This window comes from Ambystoma mexicanum, chromosome 2p, assembly GCF_040938575.1.
Source record: "Ambystoma mexicanum isolate Mex_15411 chromosome 2p, UKY_AmexF1_1, whole genome shotgun sequence".
Classification (NCBI taxonomy): domain Eukaryota; kingdom Metazoa; phylum Chordata; class Amphibia; order Caudata; family Ambystomatidae; genus Ambystoma; species Ambystoma mexicanum.
Genome location: NC_090923.1, coordinates 681,316,341 through 681,329,867, shown reverse-complemented (window position 1 = coordinate 681,329,867; position 13,527 = coordinate 681,316,341).

Genomic DNA, 13,527 nt, shown 5'->3' with positions numbered 1-13,527 from the left:
CCATAACAATTGTTTTCCAACTTTAAAGCATTATTCTTCCTCAACCCATGTGTGCCCTTCCTTATCCATCACACGACTTGCCTGTGCCAGCAGTTCCTGCAGCACCAAACATGTGACATGTAGATGCAGCAGTGTGATGGGCAGGTGATGGGCTGATCTAGGTCTAGCACTGAACTGGCCCGGGCCACTGCAGGTGGTGCCTGCCGGCCCTTGTGCCGGCATTATAGGGTCAAGATTCTTTGGGCCCTGGCACTTATTATTTTTTACAAATTAAGCACTGAAGCAATCCCTCAATTTACAAAGAAATTACAGATACAAGGCAAAGACTGCTAAGCCATCCATGTGGTACAGATCTCACGGGATCATGTTTCATACAGCAATGCTGATCTAGCACAGAGTCATACTACGTTCCCTGATCTGATAGATCTAGCTCTTAGACACATCATATAGCTTCAGACTTAAGATGTCATAGCTATGCTTCCCATTGCACAGACTTTAAAATAGAATGCGTTGTACCTTAGTTTGTAGAGGTTTGTAGCTTTGGGCTGGAATAGCAAAGACATATTTGAGGGTAGACAGATCTTACAGACTCAAACATCGAAGCCGAACCTCCTGTTACACAGATCTGAAAAGATCAGGTCTCAGAGCACAGGACATCTCATGTAAAATCATATGTCAAATAACGAATTTGCATCCTAACCTCAGGCTGGGAACAGAAAAGGTGTCCCAGTAAGTGATCTTTTGAGAGGAAATGTCACAAGCGGGATGCACAAGGCCCCATTATCTGAGTTTAGTCAGGTGGAAGTGAGGCCCCAAGGGTGCATAGCCAATGCAGTGATGAGCAATATTAATGTGAAAGAAATCCTCTCAGCAAGTGCAGGAAAGAACAGTGATATCCTCCATCAGCCGAGTCATACCATACTGGGCTGTGATGTCTGTAAATGCATTGGAGATACAGGGCCTCCATGTCCTGTCCTGAATGTCCTTTTATCATGTGTTTTCTGTGTACTTTTCTGTACAGGAGTCCATGTGGGACTCCTGGCAGTGCAGATCTTCCTCTTTTTGGTTTGGTGAACAGACCCTTGGGATACCCTTATGGCACTCCTGCGTATGGGGGTACAACATTGTACCCCTAGTGTACATTTTTGGGCATCCGTGTGTGGCCCACAGGGCAGGTTATCGGCTGGTGGCAGCGCCATGCTGAATTTGACAGATGCTCTGAGTAGCCTCCATTTGGGATACCCAGGCCCTGCCATTGGAATCAGTTGATTCCTGAGAGAAGACAAGATGGCCCCTGTGGCATCTTGCTTTCTATTGCCTGTTACCTTGTTTTCCCAATGTCCTGGGAAGCCCTGACTCTGTCCCTTCCCCTGACTGGCTGTTGGTTGCAAGTTCTGTATATGGTATTATGGGGAAGTCCAGACCAGACTGGCTGAAGCCTTCCCAGTGACTGTATGTTGTGGGTATGCTCTTGGGGTGGGACCTGAGTGAATGGAGTGTGTGACCAATATACATTTCATGTTATGGGTGTCTGGTTTCTGGTGTGTACCACAATGAATGAGACAGCCCTGCCCAAAACTTGTATGAATGCAGTGTGGAGTGCTGAATGGCTGGGTGCATGTCCCAATCAACATTCCTTGTTGTAAGTGTCTGGATGAGAAGAATGGCATTAATGCACCCTGAGCCTGATTTGCTGTCTGCGTGCTGAATGCCCTTCTGAAAGATTGGCTGCCTGAGCCTGGATCAGCAGTGTGAATGAGAGACAGAACAGTATATCTGAGGACCTCTCACTTACTGGAATTGTTCAGAAGCTGAAGTTGAAACTCAATGCTTAACCTTGAAGCCCAGCTGAAAGAAGAAGGCGTTGCTGCTGCTTTCCTTTGACACAATCCAAAAGCTGCCGTGTCTCCAAGAACTGATCCAAGAATGGACCTGGCTAGGAAACCTCTTTGCGAGCTAAGAGGGAACATCATGCATCAGGTAACCTTCATCACGGCTCCCTGGAAGTCAGCCCTCAAAAGCAAGCTGACCGCAGATGGGGACTGCCGAGGAATCTGAAGTGAAGCACCTGGACATTGAAGTCCATCGTTGTCAACGATGTTCGGAGGACTGCTGTAACCTAGTCGACCGGAGCCGTAACTCTCCATTGCCTAAAACATTTGAATCAAGGACTCCCTTGCTCATCACTGTCGACCACTTTGTCCCGCCGGAGAAAGTCAAGGTCGCTCACGAACCGAAGAGAATCCGCCGGTGGGTTTACCGCCACCTGAAGTCCTGAAAGACGCTGACGAAGATTCGAAAGCCAGTCGTGGTCGAGTCCCGATCGCCAACACCAACTGCTGACAACCCGACGCCCTTGCTGGGCCTACATTCTTCATTGATCTGCTTTGTAGCAACAAACTATTGTCGTAGAAGTGTACCACACGCCCCATCTTCACAGGAGGTAGATGACTGATCGTCAACGAGCACCGCAAGGACCGACTTGCTGCCTCAACAACATTGTTCCTCCCTTTCATCGAGGAATCTCAACGATCCGTGTTTCCTGCCTTAAAGGGAGTTCACTCAAGAAGGATCCGCCGACGACCCGTCGTCAAACTATGCTAAACCAGGTTAATTGCGGTCAGGGCTTTAAGTGGGGTAAGAAATCGAGGGGGGCCCTCATTTGGGGGCGTGGCTTGTGGGGAGGCGTGGCCTAAAACGTACCCAAATCGTAAGGTATGCACACACATATATATGCATGTTATATATCTGTGTGCGTACCTTACTATGGTTTGTGTACTTTGCAAGCCATATTTTCTAAACATAGAAATACATATAACATGCATATATATGTGTGTGTGCATACCTTACGGTTTGCCTACTTTTCAGGCCATTTTTTTTTTAAACATTTCGGTTTTATAAAAGATGGCTTTGAAAGTACACAATTCAAGCCATCTTTTATAAAACTTTGTCCTTCGGCAAAGCTTTATAAAAGATGGCTTGAATTGTGTACTTTTCAAGCCATCTTTCATAAACCTCGAAAAATGTCGAGGAATCCCCAGGTTCGCCGAGGGTTAAAGACGCCTCGGCGACCTGGGGAAACAAAGGGACAGTAACTGCCTCTGGTGACCCCCCGCGCGAGAGGTCACCAGAGGCAGTTACTATGACTTACAGAAGTAGCAGCCAGGCACAGCATCGCTGTGGTTGGCTGCCACTTCTGTCAGATGCCTGACTTCATGGCAGGCGCATCTCCCGTCGCGGCTGCTGCCGCGACGGGATAATGCATCCCGCCAATGTTGCGTGCAGTGGAAGGGGGGGCCCCGGCAGGGCCCCGGCTCAATCACACTTTTTGGAGACTGCCGGGGCCCAGCCCTGGCAGGCCCCGGCCCACTTAAAGCCCTGATTGCGGTAGTAGAACATTTGTAGAAGGAAATAAGACTCTGCTAAACAATTTATGGACTGGGCTTGACAATATATTTTATTTACAGGTTGCCCAGGTGGGGGAATCCTCACACAGAACTGTTCCTAGTGGTAGGGGCCCAGTATTCTGCTAATTGTTTGACAAACTTGTTTTCCTGCCAAATCTATTGTTGATACCTTTTGCTATTGATTTGTATGTCATTGCAAACTGTCAGTAGTTGGTGCATTTTAATGGAATTGAGAGTAATTGTGGTACCACATAGAGAATGTATATATTTATCATTATAGTATTGCCTGAGCATAAAGTGTGTTATTGTGATTGTGTATATAACTTGAACCTTATTTATATAAAGAACTGTGTTATCACTAACATTGTGTGTGGGCATTCCTTTGTGGGGGCTTGGGGAGTACACTGTACTTAAGAGCCAGCCCACATCACCTCTTGAGAGCTAAGCACTGATTGCTCGTCCATTGCTACCATATAGAGAATCTTGTCTGGGGTGCTCTGGCCTTCTACTCTGCCTTATAAAGGGCAGGAGTACAGAAACCCCCTTTCGAGTCTTTACATGGGCATTATGGGATTGCAGTGAACAAAGCATTGATGGTTGGGCTCTGACATCACATGACTTAAGGTATTAAAAATGTGTGTCCAAAATAACCTCTTCTGCTGTGCCAGTAAATCTGAGCACGAAAGCAAGTACCTTAAAGGGATATATGTAGAAAGACAAATAAAATGGCTCTTGGGTATGGTACTAACATTCCAGAAGTAATTGTTTATTGTGAAATGTGAGCGATGTGTATGTGCCGATGTGTTATCTCATGTGCAAGCATCGAAGAGTATGGCCAACAATACAAACTCTTGTATTGTCAAGCCCTAGGGTCTGGTGTGTATTATTTATAGAATCTGCAAAAAGGTATTTTGTATTCTTATTTATTTGAAGAACAGGGGTGTAATTTTCAATCAGAAACATCTTACAATATCACATTTACAGATGGCAAATACAATCCCTGGAGGGGTGCCTGTACAATAGTGCACAAAGAGAACAAGGTATGAGTCCGGTGTATAGAAACCAGTGTCATAGCTGGGGTGTTCTAAAAAAATGTGCCCGTGAAGTAGGCTTCTCGATTCCAAATGCAGTACGGGACCTTTTTCAAACAAGCAATCACGTGCCACTGCTTCCTTTCACTGTGGAGCTCTGACATCTAACCTACCTCAGGGTCAGCACCCTCAGTTACATTGAAGATGATAATGGTCCCCACACACACAAAAGATCAACGTTACCAAGCATGTATTCTTTAAAATTCCTCGACTAGGTGTCCAACTTGATGTATACTAGTTATGTTATCTGCTGAGTCCAGGCAAGATTATACTGCACAAATTATCTTTAGGAATAAGTCCCCAAACAAAGGAAGTTCAAGAAAAAAAGCACACCTCTTCCAAGGCGCCAAGACAAGTGGGCAATTTCCCCATTACTTTATCTGCACGCTGCTGGAGCCCTGAAATGCCAACCATGCCAAAAAAGAGTCAAAAGCTTTCTTTTAAAGTCCCACTAATCAGTCCCAAGAACGGGTCTCCTTGGCTAATTGTAGAATATTAGAATAGCTGCTCTTTCCTTGCTGTTTCACAATCCACTGTGCTGACTAAAACTCTGAATCACATTGAAATCCAAAAGAAGCACCTTTAATAAAATACCATTGTTCAAAGGAATGCTGACAACAACCCAACTCCCATGCACATACAAATTCCAGATCTGACCATGAACAAATACAACATTCCAACCGATAAACTAACAGCCAAAACACCCCTAGAACACAACAAATAGCAACGCTCATCAGTTGTAAATTCATCTTCTTGGTGGATTCAAGGGCAAATTCAACTCAAAGCAGGAGATAATCAGCTTCAAATCCATGTAGTTTATGCAGAGGTAAACAGAGTAACTGATTCACTATTTTTTAACATTGATTAAGTAGAACAATGACTCTTATCTCTCTTTTTCTGTATCTCTCACTAGTTTTTACTCCTACACGGACGCAAACACCCCCTCAAAAACACACACACACATAAACACACTTATCTTTTAACAAATATGTGAAGATATAGGTTTGTTTAACAAATGTGTTAAGATGCAATTCATTATTGTTCAATGTTACAAAATGTGCCATGGTATTATTAATATTTGGAAGTAAAAAGGGTGTTGCCCAACACACAAAGTTTTAATATTAATGATAAATATATGCCTAGGGCCTTATCTCCATTAGTTTGACTTTACTGATGATTTCACACACGGATGAACCATAAGGCTCAATGGAATTGGGCCACTTTATTTCCACTGTGCAAGAGATCCAACTGCCTGTTTACACCATCCCAGAATCCTTCTATTGACTACACCATGTTAAAACTGCAGCCAATGATTGTTATGTTCAGTTAAATCCCAATAATCAATGTTTAGATCCCGAGTGCAGGGTGAGTGATATCCCTTTCCACTTGTGTCTGTTGTCACCCTTCTTGTTTTATTGTCCTTTCCTTTGGTCCCCTCCAGTCTCCTTGATAGTTTTTACTTTCCATGCCTGATTGTTGTCTTTTTTCGCAGCACACTTAGAGCTCCTCTCCCCTTCTGTTCCCGCTTCTGTGTTGCCTTGTAGCCTTCCCTCCCCGCTCCCCCTGCCCTCCATCGGTCTGTTCGCCTTGTTGCTGTGAGGCTAACATCCAGCATTTTCGTTACGGAGTGCAGGGTGAGTGGTGCCCCTTCCCCCTTGTCTCTCCTGTGTCCCCTTCTTGTTATATTGTCATTTCCTTTTGCCCCTCTTTGTCCCCCTGTTAGTTTTACTTTCCCTGCCTCGTTTTAGCCTTTTTTTGTGGTGCTCCTAGCACTCCTCTCCCGCGCCTGTTCCCGCTTCTGTGTTGCTTTCTAGCCCTCCTCTCGGACTCCCCCACACTCCATTGGCTATTTGCCTCCCCTTAGTACAGCCAAACAGGGCAGTCCCCTGTGGTTAACAGTCCTGAGGTAAAGGGCAGCTCCTACAGTTGCAGCTCCAGACTGTGTTTGCCTGTGGAGCATGCAGTGCAGCCTTCAGCCTTCAGCCTGCAGCGACTGACGAGGTAAGAAAGGTGCAGGCGGGGGGGGGGGCAGCCATTACTGCTCCCTATTAAAGGGCCCCACCTCTCTTATTACTCCTTTTACCAGTGCTTTAGCCTGTTGCACATCGCCCACAATTGTATGTTATCCATTTGGGCACTTAGCCACTATCTAGGTAAGTCACATCCAGGTGTTTTGCTTGTTCAGCTGTATGTTAAAACCTAGGCTTTTTTCCCACTATCAGGGAATCTCACATCTAGGTATTTTACTTATTCTACTGTATGTTAAAACCTAGGTGTTTTCCCTCTATCCAGGAATCTCTCAGCTAGACGTTTTTGCTTGTTTTGGTGTATGTTATAACCTAGGCTTTTCCCCTTATCCTGGACACTTGAATCTTGATGGTTGCATTGCTGTTGTGTTAAAGTTGGTTATCTGCCTCTACCTCACCCGCTCTCAGGCCTCCCTTGCCCCCCCTCTCCCATTCCCTCCTACTCTCCTATTCACTCCCACATCACCCGGTGAGGTTTCTGGAGGGCTCTGCTCTGTGAGAGTCTCTTCCTAACAGGTTTTCCCCTGTTCCTCCTGAACTTTCAAGTACAACTTGACTTCCGTTGCCCCAGTCTTGGCAGATCCTGCGATCAATCCTTGCCACTGGCTCCTTCCTACTTCTCCTCAAGCACTACCTTGTACACCCTCTCCTCTAAGTACAAGTGATCCTGTTACCTTGCACTTAATATACCCTTCTCCTCCCTTACTCCTGAGAATCACCCTTGCTCGTCCGTCCTGCACTCTCCTCTTCCCCTTTCTGCCTCTCCCCTCTTCTGTCATGGCACTTGCATGCTCTGAATTTTCTCACGACCTAGTGTGAATGTTAATGTTGTCTTCTCCCCTGTTTCCCCCTCATCCTTCACCTCCCCCCTAACCTGTTCCCTTCGCTCTTGCTGCGGCACATGCACAATCAGATTTGTCCCATGACCTAGTAGGAACTTTATTGTTTTTCTTCTTCCCTGTCCCCCTACCTTCACCTCCCCTCTTCCCCCCACCCCCCTCATTCTTGTTGTGGCACTTGCACGATCTGAATATTTCAAGTTCTACTAGGAATGTTACTGTTTGTTTTCTCCCTTCTACCCCTCCTCCCCCTGTCTTGATGTACCTTGAAAAACCAATTGGCTGTATAGGCGTATTATCAATACCTAATAAATAAATAAATAAAATTGAGAGCTGGTCTGATTTAGAGTAAACTATATCCCAAACATAGACATGTTGCAATGTAAAAGCTTCATCTAACTTCATGTCTTTTAATAGGTGTGCAGCCCGCCAAACCTGCCCAGCACAGTAGACAATCTTTCTTCAATTGCAATGGGTATGTCATTAGTGAATTTAGTAGTTATAGTGGGGGGGGGGTATGATAATGTTCGCACTGTTTCTCCCCTCTCCTTGGACACAATTGTCATACTACTGTCTTCAAAGCCAACTTTCAACCCCTGAAATGTCTTATCTGCTGTAGTACATTACACACAGTTACAATTTCATGTCTGTCATACAGTAGATCCTGTTCACTGCCAAAACTGTATGACAGTGTCAATTTGAAATTCGGATTCCCCTTCTTTCCTGCATTTTGACAAAATAGTTCACCACTTCCACAGGGTTCTATGTGAAAATGTTGGCGTAAAGATCGAGTCATGTGAACAAGTAGTCAACAAAGCGCAGTTTTTAAAAGGTAGTCATTAACTATAAGATATACGTCTGGAAATATCGCCAATGACAAGGTTGCAAAACTAGCTGTGTTTAAACACTACAATGTACAAGGTTGTAACCCTAACAATGACTCATCCCCCCTAATAAAGCCTGGCAACCAATCACCATCCCTCCACAATCACCCTTATCCCTAACACTAACTGCAAACATGATTTTACTCCTGACCCTTATGCTTTTTCTCAACCTAACAATTCCATGCTCAAAAGTATCTTTCTTAAATGTAACATGACTCAACACACCACATAAATAAATGGAACATGTATAGTGACCCCATCCCCGACCCCATCACTAGCACTCCATAAATCCCATTACCTTTTGATTAACCCACACCCTTGCTCTAATGCTAACCCTAGTCTTACTCTAGCTCAAACTCTAACATTTACACTTAGCCTTCTGTACTCTAACCCTTATGTTTATAGTAATCCCTATCATACCTCAAAATCACCAACACTTCCCAACCTCCATGTCCATTATTTGAACTCTAAAACACACCCTTACTCTGTTAAGCCTATCCTTAACATAACCCAACCCTAACATTCACCCTGACCCTTACTCTACACTAGCAAAATACCAACATCACCAGGCCTTCACAACCACCCTGACCCTAACCCAGATCCCAATCCAAACCATGCTCTTCACTCTAACTCCTATGCTGGCCTTCAACCAAGCAATCACAAGCCATCCACACCTCCTTTAGCCATAATGCATACCCTAACAGCACTGCATTTATGGCCATTTTACCTCTACATTTTTTACTACATTTTGCTTGGATACTTTTTTTTCTGCAAAGGAATGTTCACCACGCCTTTTTCACTGACTCAATTTTAGGTGCAACACATTTCCACTGGACACCTCACACTCTCTTGTCATCACACTAGTAAGATGGTTCCAAACACCTGTGGGACTTCAAATCACCATGCTGCTCTCTTCTGACAGGAGAAATTCATTATGAAAATTCGAGATCATGCAACTAACTCCCTGAAGAGTCCAGTCTCAACCAAAGAGTGGCCCATCCTCCCACACCAATATGGTCATCCCCATAACGCTCTTTCCCAACTTCTGGGCACCCCAGTCCATGTTATTCCTTGCAGGGGAGCCTCAGAAGAAAGACGACACTAATGTGGGAGCGCCCATGATTTCACCAAGCTTCCCTGCCTATCAAACATGCATGTGCATGACCACATGAATGGATTAGAGGGTACTTACTTAGGCAAAGATTACCAGGGCCGTCTGCTGTACCGGTTGATGAGACCGCCAGCCTGAGGTAGTAGTGAAGTGAGGGCCATTATCAAAGGCAACAGCACCATTAACAGCAACCAATTAATGATGGCCATAAACACACTCTTGTAAACACCCTGAAAACAACATCCAAATTGCCTATTTTCATCAGGAAAAGATGTTTCTGCAGGAGCGCAAACTTAATAAAAATAAAAAAACAATACTACAAAAGAAAAAAGGGACACACTGAAGAAGCAAACAAAGCTAATGCTAGATAATCTTTCCCCTTTCTAGTTCAGCTGGGGGCAAGACACACTCGCACGGCAGGAGTGAAGGGTATACAGAATGGAGGCTGCATATAAGTGGATGTGTTTTCTGAATTTGTGGAGGGTTAAAGTTGGGAGAGCGGGTTAAGGGGAGACAGTGTGACAGTGCTGAGAGGCAGAGCCAGTAGGGCGGACGTGTGCAGCACCTAAATCATTATATTTCCATGTATCTCTGGCAGGAAGCCAGTGCAGAAACTGGTGGGCAGGACATACATATTCCTAAAGGTTGATATTGGAGATTACTCTGGGCGCCAAATTATGGAGAATGTGCAGTATGTTTATTAAAGTGCCCTTACCACGTTCTAGTATGGAATTGCAGTAGTCCATGTTGAAAAGCATGGGCGCGAGTATAGAACCTTGAGGGACTCCACAAGTTCATGTATTATCTTATTTAGGTTTCTTGTTGAATGCTCAAAAAATCTGATGACCGCTGCAAAGGGATAGAGCCAAGAAAAGATAGCCGGTTAGAAGGAAGGTGGACTTTGAAAGGCCTGTGAGAAAAGAGATACTTTTAGAGGAGTTGGGTGGGCTTGACCAGCAAAAAAATAGCTTCCCCCTTATTGTTCTTAGTATCTTACTATGATGTTTAGGAGGGCATAGTCTGAAGATCTTGGTGGTATTGCTGGCTAATAGGTCCTGATGAGTTTCTCTCACGACCGTGCAACTCGAAGGCCAGGGGACACCCTTTATGGACTAACTTACACTTTTAATTCATCATCATAGCATGCCCTGAACTAAACCCATCCATATGTCTGACTTTATATTTCCTCAGCAAGTTTTTGGAGCTTCCTTATTGCATTGTAATATCTACATATCCGATAATGTGCCATTTAGAAGTTCTCAAAACCTAGCTAGTCACATGTAGACTCAGGGTGTTTCAGGTTTAAGAAGTTTCCTACAGGAGCAGTTTGTTCTTGAATGAATGTGTGCCATGTCTCCCTTAATGGGGACTGGGGTTCCCCACTATGTGCCAGGCTTTACATAAATCCGCTCTTTCATGATTCCATTACATCATTTCCAGTTTGCTTTTCCATACCATTGTACCTTGTTCGCAGTTTTCTGTCATCCTGCTTATTAGTTTACTTTCTGTTCTTTGTGCTGATCCTTCTTTACTTTTGACTTCCTGTTCTTGTCCTCACTTGTACTTGTAATATCCCATTGACTAAAGCTTGCTTTCTGGGTTTTCGAGCAGGCACTCTCTCCCCTTTTCCTCTATTCGGTCTCAGTATTGTCCATCGTGTCATGTCTGTTAACAGTGTGCTGCTTCCTGTTTCAGAGGGGGGTCACTGTTCCATTCCTGCTGGATCTGTATAGGCTTCAGTCTTGTATTGTGTTCTTGGGCATGCCTTAGGGTCCAGGTGCAGATGTCCACTCCTGCTGCTCCTCTCCATGAGCATTCAGAGTGATGCGCTGTAAGAACAACCTGCCCGAAGGGCAAGGGTATCCCCTGACATTGTGGGAAACCCTGAACCAGTCAATGTACATCCCAAGTGGGAACATAGCATACTTGCCTCAGCTGTATGTACTGCCATGTTCTACTCACTGTATGCGTTGCTTGCCTATAATCATAGCCTATCCTTTTGTGTCTGCAGGGTTCCTTTCATTCCTTTCTCTTGTGTACTATTCTCCCTTCAGCTTTGGGGGCACTAGACACCCTGTGTGCCCCTGATGCGTTCATTAGGTAATCAGATCGCTGGTCATAGATATCTCTGTTGGCCATGCAAAAGAGCCTGACTTTGATTCAGGGGGTGGCAGCAAGCCAGTGAAGGTGGGTGAGAGGGGGCAAAGTGTTATCATGTAGTTTAAACATGAAGGATCTGATTCATAGAATTCTGTGCACGGTTCAATGTGACTTTGCACTGCTGAAAAGTGACTTTGCACTGATTACACAAACCCTGATTCAGGGAACTGTGCAAAGTGTATTTTTGCTGTGCAAAGTCCGTGCAAAGTCATTTTGTACTGCAAAAATGACTATCGTCTGACTTTTCACTGACTTTGCAGTGCAAAAATACGCTTTGCACAGTTACATGAATAAGGGTTTGTGTCAGCAGTGCAAAGTCACCTTTCGGCTGTGCAAATTCATTTTGAACTGTGCAATACATTCCATGAATCAGGCCCTCTGACACTTTGTTCTGGATCATTTGAAGTTTTCAATGGGAGGATTGGGGGAATCAGAGTAGAGTGAGTGGATATGAGCAATCCCAGAAAGGATCATCACTCTGAGAAGTGAACCTCTGTGAGCAGAGGAGCTGAAAGGCATATTAGCACATGGCAATCAATGTTGACCTCCTCTCAACAAATCAGAATGTTCAGAGAGCGGTGCTAGATAACTACTGGTATTGACTGCATTCTGAACATTCTGACTTCAAAAACAGACAGGGAAAGCATAATGCAATTTCCAGGCAAGGCACTTCCTTTCTGGGAGGACATTTTATTTATGGCTACGTCCTATTTAACACGCAAATGAGAAAGCTACAACATGAAAATATGCTTTTACTTTCTTAGAGATAAACCGTTTACTTTTACATGACACCTAATGTATGCTCAAGTTAAACCCACCTCAGTTTATCTAAGTTTGCAATTAAAATACCAAACCTATGAAGACAACCTTGCTATTTTAACACTAAAAAGTAAAACCACATGTATTTCACTGAGTTTGTTAATTTAGTTTGCTCACTATTAAAGTTACATGTTTACTTAACAACCCTCACTTCGGCCTATAAGGCTGTAATGTTACATGCTAGCTTAACTTGGAGGTTCCAGGATTTGATTAGTTCATTGATCTGCATGGCCTTGATAAGTTTGCCTCCAAAGTGGAATACCAAGTTGCAAGCTTATTTGGAGGGGTATTTCATTGGACATAGTTGAGAAGGCAGACGAGCAAAAGAGATGAGGGATGCTAGAGGCAAAGGCTTGTCATTTCTCATTTGCCTCATTTGAGGGTAGGTTTGCTGAGGTTCATCCATCCCTAGATCATCTTGAGACAGTAATGGATGCTTGTGAATAATGGGCATAGGGAAGTAGGAGCTTGATCAGAGAGTCATCTAGGTCTCACCACCCGTTGGGTGTTAACTATGTGCATTTGAAAGTCGAGGTTGACAGATCTGATGTTTTCCGCCAATGCCTTCATTGCCATTGAGGTTCTTCCAGAGAGGATCTATTTTGCAATGCAAGTTCAGTAACAGTGATCTTGATTCAGTCATGGAGCTGCACATACTTCTGCTGATCTTCGTCCTATTTCTCCCTCAGCGCCATCAGACCTTTGTTTGACCCAGAGCTGTTAATATTACTATACTAAGGTGTGTGACATGGATCGAATAATTGAAGGTGTCAAAAACCATCTGCCAAGAAGGTGGATGAGGATGATTGGTAATCCACAGCTTATGATATGAAATGATATGATATGGCATTTATAACACGCCTATACACAAGTGTTTCAAGGTGTGGTGAGGCAAGGGAGGGGGAACAGAGGGAAGACAGAGACAACAATCTTACTAGGTTAGGTGACATTGAGATCGTGCAAGTGCAGGTGGGAGGGAGAAAAGTGCGGGGGAAAGGGTGATAGGGCAGTGCAGTACATAGGATAAACAGTAAAATAAATTAAACAATAACTAATAATAAAAGTGAGGCCAGCTGGTGGCAAGTGCCAGGGTAAGTGCAGGCATCAGGTGTCAAGTGCTGGTATGGGGCAGTAGGGATACAGAAACAGCCCCGAGTGCCAGGGGGGCAGTGCAGGTGTGCCACTGGTG